Raw genomic sequence first — 14,356 nt, 5'->3', positions numbered from 1 at the left:
GAAGGGAAGACAGAAGACTTTCCACTGAATACAGTACAGCTTTGTAAAAGTCTCAGCTAGGCAGGTAATCAGGGAATGTTGGCCTTGAGAACAGACAACTTTGGCTACTAGAGATGTCCTATTTTGGGCAGCAGTGGCCTTCCTCTAGCTACCTTGTCATTGGATGAGCAAGTCTGGGGAGTGTGTGGCCTTAGCATGAAAACTACAGTGGATCCTGAAGTTATAATGGCTGGAGATTGTCAGTTTACTGCAACTCTTCAGAGCAGTTTCTCTTTGAATGGTGTCTTCTAGGCTACCATAATGGATGTGGCTGTTTCAGTTCGGTGAGAGGGAGGAATTATTGCTGTTGTTTCATTAATTCCTATGATTTCAACAAATTGGATGTCCAGTCAGTGAGTGTTGGAAGGTTTTTGGGAAAGTACAGTTAATAAATACAGCAAGATAAGACAGTGTGCTAGTAAGACATAAGTTAAAATCGTATCTCATAGGCTCCAGGATTAAAGGGAAAGAAAGTGAAAGTAGACAGGGAGTAAGAGACTGAAATGAAATGAGTTGACAAACTGGAAGTTCCAATGAGTTTGAAAGTACTTGTGCTAAAAGTGAAGGAGTAAGAGAACGTAAGGGTAGATGGAGTTAATGATGATAAAGTGATACAGCAATTCAAAAATTATAGCTGAACCCCAGGAAATACTAATATTTAGAAGTCCCTTCATGTAAAATGAGAAGAACATTTTACCAGCAGAAAATGTGTTATATGTATACATTATAGAATCATGACAATAAATACCACAAAAATGTAAAAGGTATCATAATCTCTTGTTTTTTAGGGTTTTTTTTGCAAAATAGTTTCAGAGATATTATCAAATTTCTTGTTTGACAAAATCTATTTAGTCATCAGGAAGTGTAATTAAAAAAATGAGTTCTTTTCATTTTCTCTGATATCCTAAGGGAACTTTTTAATTTCTCAAAAAAATCAAGTGAGTTCCCATCAACCAGTGCATCTATTTTTGTCTCTAAAGGTTTCCTGATAGAAAAGGTAGAGAAATGGAGAAAAAAATTTAAAGTCTACAAGGCTATATATTAATTGAACAGAAAGTAATTAAGGTAAGATAATAGCTGTAAACACAAACAGCTTTTCACATCTCTGTTTTTGGCAGAAGGGAATTGGATTGTGACATATTTTAGGTAATTAAAATAAGATGGATTAGTGGAAGGGTGGACAAATGGATAGACATAATAAAACAATAAACTCAAATGTGATTGAAGATTCTGGGTGATACATGGGTGTTCACTGTATAGTTTGTTCACTTTTTCTGTATATTTGAAAGTAATTGTAATGTTGAAAAATGGTATGGCATTTACAACTTTGAAATATATTGAAAATGATTGGTGAACAGATAGGTAAGTAATAAAATAAATGTAGTAAAATGTCACTTATAAGATCCTAGGTAGTAGGCATATGGATGGTCACTGTAACATTCTTACAAATTTTTTGATAGTTTGAAAATTTTTAGAATGAATTATTAGAAAAAAATAGTGTTATAATCAGATAGTGTTTGGGGGTAAGAAATTTGAGTTCCAGTTTTGTGACTTTGGGCAAGTTGTATCATGGTTTTTTATCTGTATAGTGGAGATAAAATGGGTTTGCAATTATTTTCAGTACTAGAAAAGGATACTTGTAAAACAACTGGCATATGATAAGTATTTGTCAATGCTTCTGATGATAATATTGCAAACATAAACCTCAAATTGATAGATTGTATCTTGGATCCTGCTTATTATTTTTTTGAATTTTTTGAATATATGGGTCATTTAATTTATTTCATGAATTAGAGTAAAGACCCTAATAGTGAGATGAGGTCAAGACCCCTTCTTCAGTGCCTATATATTTCAAGGTGGTTTAGTTTTGTAGAGCTTGGTAGAACCATTCTCAAATCAAGTTTGGAACCTCTGATAGTACTGTATTTATCAAAACCACTTCATGTACCTTTTTTTTTTTTAATATATATTTTACAAAGTGCTGAAATTTCCCAAAGTGGTCTTACCGGTCTTATTTAGTAGTTCTTCTGAACATATGTATACTATATATCAGGATTTTATTGCGTTAGTGTTTTTGAAAATATAGTCAATAAAAAATCCTACTTGCAAAATATGTATTCATAAATTATACTTATGTATATATAAATATCAACTGTTTAATTTTCATTATTACTCAATGACATTCTTTTTTTGGACAGAAGTCAGTCATTCTTTGATTGCTTTTTAAGAAGTAAACTCATTTTTCTGGTGTTCAAGCTTCAGCCTCAAGTGTTTATAAAGTACACTCTGCTTGTTTTTTATCTGCTCTGTTTCATATGCAGGGTGGATAAAAATTACTGAGCTTTTTATATTTATGTAAATTAAATTCAAATTTACTACCATATGCCTTCAAAGACTAAACATAATATAGACTATTATAATCATTTATATAAATTGGTTTTAAAAACCAGTTCAATATGTTTAATCAATATGTCATGTATATCTATATAGTTGTCATCCTAGTAAAGTCTATGACATGTACTTTTACAGCATACAGATTTTAAATAAAATTGAATAGACTTTTCTAGCCCACATTATGGAGGAACTTCTGTTATCCAGTTGACTGATTTAATATGAGAAGAATCATGATGTTTGAATGTGAACCAGCCAGATTTTGTATATCCACCAAATATTTAGGACAGGGTTTTTATCTTCATGTAACATTTTACTGATTGTCCTCTATTTAAAAATCATTATATGACATAGAATAAATGAAAATAGGGCTGGGGTTGTAGCTCAGTGGTAGAGCATTTGCTTAGCATACGTGAGGCACTGGGTTTGATCCTGACTACCACATAAAAAATAAGCAAATAAAATAAAGATATTGTGTCCATCTACAACCAAAAAATTTTTTTAAAAAGTAAACTTTTTTTTTAAAGAAAATAAATAGTAACTTCAAAGAGTTAATCAAAGAGTACCCTTTTATCTTTCTGTGGATGTTTGCTAGTCTGTGGCTGTAAATCTTTTTGAAACTTTAGGGTAATTACTAGGCATCTTTGAACCTATATGGTAAATTTTGTCAATTAATGATGAGTATTTTGCACACCAACTTGTGGGTGTTGGGAGTGGGTCTGGGTTTTTTTAATTAGAGAACATCATTATGGGATCAGAAATATACTAGGCATATGAAATGCTTTATAGAATGAGTAAAAATTTAAGCATGAGTAAAACTGTGGCAGTTTTAAGATAGAATAGATAAAAGGAAATGTTGGGAGAAAATAATGGCAATAATTTTGTCCTTGAGCGAAAACCTAAATGGAGTAATTAATTGCAATATACTAAATATATTTTCTATTGCCAAAACAGAAAAAAAATCAAAACTCCTTTTTATTCTTAAGTACAGGTCTTATTATAATTTCAATTTTAATTAAGTTCTGGTAAAAAAAAATTTCAAACACTGCATCTTTACTACAAATAAGTATTATGTATATGTCTTTGACCTTGACTGTTAAACAGTGTAATATACTACTTCTCCCTAGGTAATTATATATATATATATTTTTTTTTTACTAAAACCTAATGGTTAATCTACTTATTGTTTAACAAAAGAATTTGAAATATAAACAAACATAGTTTTTATTATACCCTTTTGACAGTGTTCTCTTTTTGTAACTAAATTCTTATACTATCCACCTGCTATTATTAGTCTGTTAAGCTTTTAAGGAATTAGAATAGCCTATTTTTAAAAAAGTGATATATGTCTTTCTTAAGCAGTACCAGTTCAACTCTCTCTCTTATCTCTCTTATTCTGTTTACTAAAACTAAAATAGCAATGAAAAAAGATATTTCTTATATTCTTAGAGAATTTATTTCATTAAATGGTTGCCTGTCATTTGTTCTGAAATCTTCTGTCTTCTGCATTAAAAAATGAAGGAAAATTGATCATACCTTTCCTAGCCTTATATTTACATACACGACCAGGGTAACTCCACATCATGTACAACCACAAGTATGGGATCCTAAGTAGAATAAGTTATATTCTCTGTATGTGCATTTTGCCAAAATACATTCTATTGTCTTGTATAACTAAAAAGAACAAATTAAAACATGAATAAAAAGTGTAGAAATAAGTTTCTGTTTAAGTGGTCATCTTTTGAAATCTTTCTAGAATGTTATTTTCAAGGCCTGTTATGTTCCATGAAGAGAAGAGTTAGAATGGAAAAGAGAATTGATAAACTCTCTTAAGTTACTATTTTAATGCAGTAGGTCAGAGTGTGTTTATTTGGTATAATCTGAGGAATTTATACCTCTTTTTTTTCTTTGAATATATTTTGGTCTTTTATATTTATACCTTATCATGTACTTATAGGGACTATTTTGTTTATTTAGACCAAATTCTATTTATCTTCAGAAAGCATTGAAATCTGAAGATTAATTTGTTTTCAATGTGTAGTATTAACTGCTATGATGTATATACATTTTATATTTATGCCTGGAAAGGGTTTCAGAGGGGTGTTTTAGAACCACCTTTTCAGCTCTAAATAGTTATTGTGTACATATGGTAAGGTACTGCTGCTTAACAATTAGTAACTGCTTTGATGAAACTAAATTACATGTTTAAGTTCCCATCAGGAAGTTGCTTCACATATCTGTATTAATGTATTCAAGGCTCGAGAAGAAAAGTTAATTTTCCAGCTTAAATATTTAATTCAAGCTTAAAATTTAGTCTGTAATTAGAGCTCCCAAATGGCAGGAACATGGAGTATTTGTCCATTTTAATTAGTTTGTTGTTTACATATTAATTATATATCATATCTTGTCATACAGTTTTGATGGTAACAGATGGTGCTAGGAGTTAGTAAGGGTTTCAACAAAATAAGATTCCACATGATTTATTAAATCACACTTTATTAGTGAGTGGTCTGCTTTAGTCAGGTTATTCTCCCAAAGAAGGAATGTGAAACATTTCACGAATTTTAGTAATTATTCTTTTGTGGACCCTTAAGAAATATAGATCATAAAAAAGTCTGCGATGAGTGATGTTTATTTAGAATCAAATGGATCACTTTAGGCTTATTTTTGAGTAGCATATATTGTCAAATTGTATAATTAGTATGAAGTTTAGTGCATTTTGCTAGGTTAATATAGAGAATAAGAGTTTTATTAGTAAACTGTAGGCATAGAGAATGTTTTATATATAATTATGATTTGGAATAAAAAAATAATAGAATGATGATTAAGTTGTTTATTTCAAAGGTATTCTCTCTGATTTTTTAATCTGACAAGAAACAAAGTTCCTTATTTACCAAAATATCTATCGGCAATCTTTTGTGCCTAGTGAACTTGATCAACAGAATTTCCATATTCAGAAAGTAAATGTCAACTAAATAGAAAAGCTTTCTAACTTTGTTTATGGAAGATTTTATTAATTGTTTTGGTTACCAACTTCTGCAAATGAATAAATTTTACTTGTCCATACATGCATGGAAAGAGACTGATAAACAGAAGGGAGTAGGAAAGAGGGAAAGGAAGAAGGCTTTAAATTTTTTAGCCTTCGTAGTTTATTAGAAATTTATTATAATCCACAATATGATCACCTTAAAAGTATATATTACTGATTCTTAGCTCCTAAGATTATTTTGAAATAATTGTCAGTTTCTAAGAATAAGAGTAAACAAAAGGTTCCATTGTTTCTGATTTTAAGATTTGCTCCACAGGGACACCTTAATCTTCAAAACAGTGGCCTTCTGTTCCCTATGTTACCTACAGTATATAGCTTTGCTTTTTCTTGTGTTTCATCTTGTTTTTTGTGTTTTAATTTGTCTCCACTTGTATTAGGTTTTTGTTATAACCAATACCTGAGGTAATCAACTTAGAGAAAGGAATTATTTGTCTTCTGGTTTCACAGGTTCCAGTATATGATTGGTTGGTCTCATTGCTTCAGGTCTGTGGCAAAGCAGTATCATCACAGGAGTGTGTGCTGAAACAAGCCACTCACCACACAGGTAGGAATCGGGGTACAAAAAGACAAAAGGGTTAGGCTGGGGAGAGGTAGCACGCTTGCCTGGCATGCGTTGGGCCCAGGTTCGATCCTCGGCACCACATACAAACGAAGATGTTGTGTCCGCCAAATACTAAAAAATAAATATTAAAATTCTCTCTCTCACTCTCTTTAAAAAAAAAAAAAAAAAAAAGGCCAGAGCCAGGGTCTCTTAATCCTTTTAAGGGCATGCTATCAAGGACCTCATAAAGTCACCACCACTTCTCAATAGTGTACCCTGGGAAGCAAGCCTTCAGTACATGAACCTTAGGAGACTCTTAAGATTCTTGATTTATGTCAGTTTTCAGAAATATTTGTCTTTTGGTACCATAATTCTTTATAGTGGAATGGTATGTTAGCATACCAGCAGATTGATGTATAATACAGGACCCTTCATTTGTATGAATTGCTCATGTAAGTGAATATGAATATTCACTTAAGCTTATTTTACATGTTACTGATTTGAAATCTTATTACCTGTATTTACATTGTCTTTAGAACTGTTTCATTGTTCAGGGAAAAATAACTAAATGATTTTTTCCCCTCATACTGAAGGGGAAATTGTTACTTCAATGTGGCCTTAGTGTAATGTACTCTGCCCCCAGAATGTTGAATGACTAAAAGGTAATCTCAAATATTGTGCTGTAATGTTATGCTATAGGAGGGATGCTGCATTGTATTTATACCAATTAAGATGAATTTTAAAGGAAAGAAAGTATGTCTAGAATAGAAATAGCCTTAGTTTAAAAGTTTAAATTTTTAACATCTCTGCCCTTGGTGAAAATATGGGACTATATTTTCTTTGGCAGAATTTATCAACTATAACATGCAGCATTTCCACAAAAAGAAGGAAAACTAAATTGAAGCATGTAAATTACTCTAATTTGGAAAGTTATCCTTTGTAAGAAATGACAAGATGAGTTCCTTTCTGTTTTAAGTGTGTAAAATATATTATTTATTGTCTGATGTCATTTTATCTGGGGCAGTAAATTTATATATACATAAAAGGATACTTGGTGATTGTTAACAAAAACAACAAATGAAAATATAAATGAGGTCTTTGTTAGGACTGTGTTTCTCAATTCCTGGTCTACTATTTTATACCATGTGAGGACTCTTATTTGAGCAGCCAGCCATATAGTGTATTTAACTTTAACAAAGCAAATGATGATACTGATTTCTCTTTTTGTAATTAAGATAATCTTTCTTTCCTTAAAAATAAGTGTTTGAAACATTTTGGAAAATATGGTAGTTGATAATCAAATCTTATTGATACTAACTGAACCAAGGTAACACATTAACTGCTATTTCTTGTGGACTTTAAACACAGGATTCAAAAAATGTGACTGAATGAAAAACTAATGGCATTTTGAGAATTCTTACTCAGTAGTGACCATTTGGGAAAAGGTGATTGTCAGATTAAGCTTCTAGTCATCTACAATTAAATGTTTTCAGACAGTATCTTTAAAAAAATTACATATTCCTTTAAGTCTGTAGTGTTTCAGACATAAGTTTTCCTAAGAACAGGCCTTAGGATATCTTTCTGTCTTTCCTCAATTTCTCTTTTAAATGTTAATATGTAACCTCTTTCTAAACATACCATTTTGAAATCTGGATTCTTCCCTTATTACTTTACATAGTGAATCTCTTTTTATAGCCTTATATCAGGCAGAATGTATTTTGATAATTCCAGTGGACATTTTCAGACCTTAAGTTTTAATTTATCTCCATTTTGAGATGTGTTTTTGCTCTTCTTGCTGTAATGATGCCTCACATTCCTGGTTTTTCCATTTCCTGATTGATTGTATTTATATTCCTCAAAGTGGATGCTTTTCTCTCTGTGCCTTCCTCTTGGCAGTCTTGTTTGTGTCCCCAATTTCAGTTTGATCCAGCTAGCCATTATTATGACCTTCAGATCCATATCTTATTTACTTGACATTTCTCTACTTGAAGTTCATATGGATTCCTTAAACTTGACAAGTTTAAAATTTATTATATTACTTAATTTGCTAGTAATTTGTTTAGTTTTCCCAATTTTAGTAAATAATCTTTCTGCCCATCTGTGTAACCAGAAACTTTTTCATAACCAATCCATTAACAAATATCCCTTTATCATGTTCTCATTTTTTTTGTAGTTACAGATGTGTTTTGGACTTAGTTTTAATCTGTTGATCTCTTATACCTTAAAACAGTACTGTAAATTTATTGTTTTTCTATCTTACGGAACTATTCCCTTCATATCTTTTAAAAGTTTTTCGGTGTTCCTGGACAATCCAATGTTTATCAGTTTGTGTGATTCTGTGTTCTCATAGTTGCTTTGAAATATTTATTAGCATTGCATTAGATGTACCAATTACTTTGGCGAAAATCTTTATCTTCTCAATAGTAAATATTCCCATCTAGGAATATGTTTCGCATCTGGATTAAACCTAGTGCCATTGAAATCTTTTTTTCAAACAAGGCACATATCTTTTCCATCTAGGTTTTTCACAGTACACTGTTTGTTTTTGAAATTGTGCTGGTTTATTTTCCTTATGTTTGTTTTTAGTTTGTCTAAGTGTTTAGCACAGTTTCTGACACGTAACACAATAAATACTGAATTTTGAGCAATTTTTAGTGTAGAAAATAATTTTTAAAGTCATGCAATCTTATTCAGTTTATTATTTAAATTTTTAAATTATTTTGTTTTTTTTGTAGGTAATATTAGCTGCAGATTATAGTTTTGTTGTCTTTTTAAAAGTTTATACTTTGTGTGTGTTGTTAGGGATCAAACCCAGGAACTCTCATACACTAGGCAAGTACTCCATCACTGGTCTCATTTCTTTTACTTGACCTGTTTGTTTAAAATCTCTCCAATGATGCTGAACTAATAGCGCTGGCATTGGTATTCAATATTTTTGACTGGTTTTGATGAGGAAAAAAATTCCATTGCCATTATAAATGCTACTTGTGTATAATTTTTTGCCTATCATAATAAATCCTCCGTTGAGGAATGGAAGTTGTATTTTTTATCTTGGTTAGTTTATTAGGAATGACTGTTAAATCAGTTTTGCCACGTTTAATGAAATGTTTTTATAGTCTTTTATATTAGGACCATGCTAAAGTAAAATGAATTGGTATAGTTTTTTTTAAAATTATAAAATAGTCTAAACATAATAAGAATGATTAGTACCTTGTCAAAAAATTACCCATAATGTAATCTTGGCATATGCCTTTGGTTGAGGGAAGGGTGTTCCTGGACAATCTGCAGTGTTAGAGGAAAAATCTTTATATGTCTGATATCTTATAAGGCTGTTACTGTATTCAGATTCTTTGTAGCTTTGAATTGATTGTAGAAATTTTAAATAAAACTATCCTTTTTTTTTTTTTGTATCAGCATTATAGTTGTACATAGTAGTTGGGTTGATCCTGACAAATTTATACAAGCATGGAATTTGATTTCAGTTGTTGCCCCCCTTCCCCCCTCCCTCCCCCCGCCCATTGTCTTTCCTCTACTGATTTTCCTTTCTCACATCCATTTATTTATTTTTATTGTTGCTTTGTACTTAAGGGTAGAATTCCCTATAGGGGGTGGATATGGGGTGTGTGTGTGTGTGTGTGTGTGTGTGTGTGTGTGTGTGCTCGCACGTGTGTGCATGTGCACATAGTATGATTTTAAAAAAACTAATTTCACATTTCCTCCCCTTTCATATCCCTCCTTTTAATCTCCTATTTACTATCTTCCCTATATATTTATGATGTCCAATCCTTCCCTCTTTCTTTATTTTGCTGTAGCTTTCACACATGAAAGAAAACATTTGATCCTTGATTGTCTAAGATAGGCTTATCTCACTTGGCATGATGTTTTCTATTTCTGTTTACCAGCCTATGCCTTAATGCCATTCTTTTTCATAACTCAGTAAAACTCCATTGTGTGTATATACCACAATGAATATTTTCATATTTTTTGGCATAAAGTTGTATATAATAACTCCCTAACTCCTGTGTTTAAAAAAAATCTTATTTTGGTTTGCTGTTATAAAGTTTTGTTTCTAGTAGTATTTTTTTATCCTTTTCCTTGAAATTTAGTCAGTTTTTATTGGATTTTTCAAAGAAGGAAATAATTAGCTTGTTTGCTTCCCCCTTTGCTAATTTATTTGGCTTATTGTCATTATTTGTGTTTTAATTTTTTAATTATTTTTTTGTGGTGCTGGGATATTGGACCTGGGGCCTAGGGTATGCAGAAGACTTGCTGTACTGCTGATTTACATCCTTAGCCCTTGGTTTATTTTGTTTTTATGATATTCTTAAGTAATAGTTCATTTATTTGTTAAATTTTCTTCATTTTACTTCTAACAATGTTAAATTATGACTTTCCTTTTACTATAGTTTTGCTATTTTTACATATATGTAAAAGGATGTGACATGTATAACATGTTGCTTTTATTTAATTTTCAACTTTTTCATTATCAAATTGAACTCAAATACAGGAAATTACTCAAACCAATAAATGTTTATTATTATTATTACTATTACTATTACTATTCTTATTATAGATTAAGTATGCTTGTAAATGCCACTCAGGTCAAGAAATACAATTTACTAGCCACTGCAGAAGTTCTCGCAGGTGCTCTGTGCTAATCACAGACCAGTTTTTCCCTCCACAGTAACCATTCTTTTGACTTTTATAGTAGTAATTCATTTCAGCTTAATGCTGTTATTACTCAAATGTACATCTCTAGACATTACAGTTTAGTGTTACTCTTTTTAAAAGCTATGTTTGGCTGTCAAGTCTTTTATCTGTGGTGCTTCCCTCCAGATTCCCCTTTTCCCCCCTCCCCTCTTCTTCCCTCTGCTTTACTCCCCTTCCCTCCTGTTCCATCTACTGAAGAACTTGGGTTGTTTGACCTATAGAGTTTTCTGCAGTCAGGATTTTGTTGATATTATACTCATGGTGCAATTAAACATTTTCTTCTATGTTTTCTCCTAGTTGCTGGCTAAGTTAGAGTTTAGTTGGATTTACACTTCATTCCTGGGAAAGACTAGAGGTGCTATTTGTGTCCTCATTAGGAGGTGCACACTGTCTCTTTTTCATTTCAAATGCTTATAGCCATCTTTGTTCCAAAGCCTAGAACCATTAGCATATGTTATACAGTGCTTTTGTTATATAAATTAGCTAGAAATGAACTTTTCTTTTTTTTCAGTTTCTGATTAATGTGAGTTTTTTTGGCATTAAACAACTGTAGATTTGTATTGTGGTCAGGGAATGTAGACTTCACATTTTTGTGATGCATTAGATTATTTTGGGGTTGTGACTGAGTGGCAGAGCACTTGCCTTGAATGCATGAGGCACTGGGTTTGATCCTCAGCACCACATAAAAATAAACAAAATAAAAGTACTGTGTTCATATACAACTAAAAACAAATTAACAAATAAAAAATATTTGTCTCGTATAGTCAACTTTGCAAATGTCCCATTGGTATTTGTTAAAGATATTTATGTTCTTTTGCTTATTATTTAAGTTTTTATATAGCTACTAAATATTAGATCAAACTTACCATATTCTTCAAATGGTTCCTGTTCTTGTGTCTTTACTTGATCAGTCAACTCTTAGGACTGAAGGTGCAAACATCACTGATGGTGAGAAGGTCAAATAGATTTTTTGTTTTGCTTTTTGGGAACTATTCAGGTGAGAAATAACTCTTCAAAGTGGAACACTGAGGACAGCAGGAGATCCAAAAGAATTTTGAAAATAGATGTGGAAATATGAGAGTTGAAAGAGAAGTTTCTATTTTGTGATTAAGAGTACAGCGTGATTAAGTGTATGATTTAGAATAGGGATTGACAAAATCTGGTCCATGGGCTAAAACTGGCCTTCTGTCCATTTTTATATAGTTCACAAACCAAGAAGTATTGTATGTTTTTAAATGTTTAAAAAGATGAAAAGAGGAGTGCTATTTCTTGACATATGAATGTTACATAAAAATTCAAATTTGTTTCCATAAATGAAGTTTTATTGTAACAGCCATGCTCATTAGTTTTTAGTCGAGTTGAGTAGTTTGAACAGAGACTGTGTGGTCCACAAAGGCCAATATTCTTACTGTTGGACTTTTTGGAGAATAAATTTGCAAAACTACATTGCAGATAACTTTATCTTCATCTTCCTCATTCCCATAACAAAACATTTCTTACGGAACTGGTTTTTTAAAACACCTCCATCTATAATTGTATGAATGATCTGCTCATGATTATTAATTTCTGACAACATTGAAATTCATTTTCCATGAATTCTTTTTAATTCATTTCTCATTTCTTTTTAGTCTTTTACATATAATTATTGAATGCTTTTAAAATAGAAGTAATTAATAAAATAGTCAATATTAACTACTTGATATTGACTGTGCTTGCTACATTAGTCTTTTTCTAAATAGTATACAGAGTCTTGACCATTATTACTATTAAATTTTATGGTGATAATTTTATATTTGTACAGTCATGCTTGTGCTTTCCATAAAGATTCTCTTATTTCTGTGAACTCATATTGCAATTTCACTGAACAAATCGATTGTTCATGCTTAAAGTAAGTCCTCTTAGGTTTGGGGACAAGACTATGGTTTATTATAGATGGAATTTTAGAGGTGACTTTCTTTGCTTATAAAGTCAGTTTTTTTAATGTTTCTAAAGGCTGTATAAAATTGAACAAATGAGTCTTGAAAAAAATTGAATTTGATAATATGTATATATAGGGAGTGAACAGAGTTTTAGTTATCAGTATGAGTGACTCTTTAATCCACAAAAGGGTAGATTTTGCATCATGGGAATATCCAGTTGTTGTTTTTTCCAAAACGTAGTTATGCTGGATAATCAGAAAGCCAAGACTGACACATCCATACAAATTCAAAATAACCTGTGTATTTGAGATGGAGCTATTTCTCTGTATCTTATCTTTCTTACTTAAGTTCCTGATATTTATAGAATGTTGCTTTTTAACATTTCAATTTCTTTCATCTTCATGTGATTATGTTCAAGTACAAAGAATGCTAGAAGGTGGAGCACTATCAGAAGTTGTCAAGAAAGCAAACAAAATATATTAGTTTTAATCTGGTAGCAGCAGAGCACATTGTTAAACATGATAACCAATAAAGGTATGATTCATAAGGAAAGCATCAGTTACACTAGTATAGAAAGATTTTTATGGAGAAAGTGGATGTGTGTTTTAATACCCAAATCCTATGTGTCCATTAGTATCCAGGACAAATCCCATCTGCGTCAAGTTTTACTTAGCACTCAAGTGTAGAAAACTGTTAGGTTATTTATTCTCTCCCATCACATATCAATCTTTCATTGCTGACTAACTACCTTTATTGGTTTTCTAGAATGTGTTTCCAAATATCCCATAACACAAGAACAATATAAGCGCTGTTTTCTTTTGCCTTTTCCCCATCATTTAAAGGCATATTGTAGCTCCACCCCATGAGAGCCTCCACACTGATTACATTAGCCTTGAGTAGCCTATAGAATTCTGATTAGTTTCCCAGATTACCCAAATATGATTCTTTACAAGATTGTTTTCAAAAGATTTTTCTGAGTTAGTTCTTTTTAAAAGAATGGATGAATACATAATGGATCTTGGGTAAGGATTATTTGTATTGACTATCAATTTCCTTACTGAGTCATCTTATTTTAATATTTGAGGTTATTTTATGAAATCTTTTCTCACCAAATAGACTATGATGATGTAAAGGAGGAATCCTATCTTGTATGTCTTTGTAGTCGTTCCTTTATAAGACTTTCATTTTATGAAATGAAGTAAAAATTTGTAAAAATAGTATATTATACTAACAGCAGATGTTAAACCATTGCCTGCTAAGTGTTTAGGAAATACATGTTGATAGAATTTAAAGGAAGGAGAAAATAGTATTCCATAAGTTCCTTATTGGATGAACATTTTGATGGTTTTTTTGCATTTTGCTTTTATAATGTTATAATGAATAAACGGATGCAGGGCCTCAGTCCTTTAGCTTGAAATCCATTGGGAGACTGGATGGTTTGAAAGTCAGAATTCTTTATTTTTCCTACTTTAGTGGTGTAAATGTGATACATGTTTAAAAATTACCAGACAGTCCAGTGGATGCAGCACTTCGTAAGCTAATTGCTATTTCTGATGAAAAAAATGTGTGATTGTTGATATTGTTGGCTAACCTAAAGTCTACAAATACCTTTTTTGTCAATTCAAGTCAAATTTTATATCCAAATGACTATATTAAAGTTAGGATAGTGCTTTTGGTGTTGAGATTGTGAATTCATACACATATATG

At 31.3% G+C, this 14,356-nt stretch overlaps 1 long non-coding RNA gene across 1 annotated transcript in view; it reads left to right on the top strand.

Annotated features, from left to right (window-relative positions):
- The window catches only part of LOC144251253 (uncharacterized), a 114,333-nt gene extending 108,316 nt beyond the window's left edge, over window positions 1-6,017 (top strand). The window contains exon 4 of the long non-coding RNA XR_013342654.1: window positions 5,927-6,017. This is a non-coding gene — a long non-coding RNA (uncharacterized LOC144251253). The remainder of the gene's footprint in view (window positions 1-5,926) is intronic.
- The last annotated feature ends 8,339 nt before the right edge of the window (window positions 6,018-14,356 follow it).

This window comes from Urocitellus parryii (genome assembly GCF_045843805.1).
Source record: "Urocitellus parryii isolate mUroPar1 chromosome 10 unlocalized genomic scaffold, mUroPar1.hap1 SUPER_10_unloc_3, whole genome shotgun sequence".
NCBI classification, from domain to species: Eukaryota; Metazoa; Chordata; class Mammalia; order Rodentia; family Sciuridae; genus Urocitellus; species Urocitellus parryii.
This window is presented reverse-complemented; position numbering and strand designations above follow the sequence as displayed.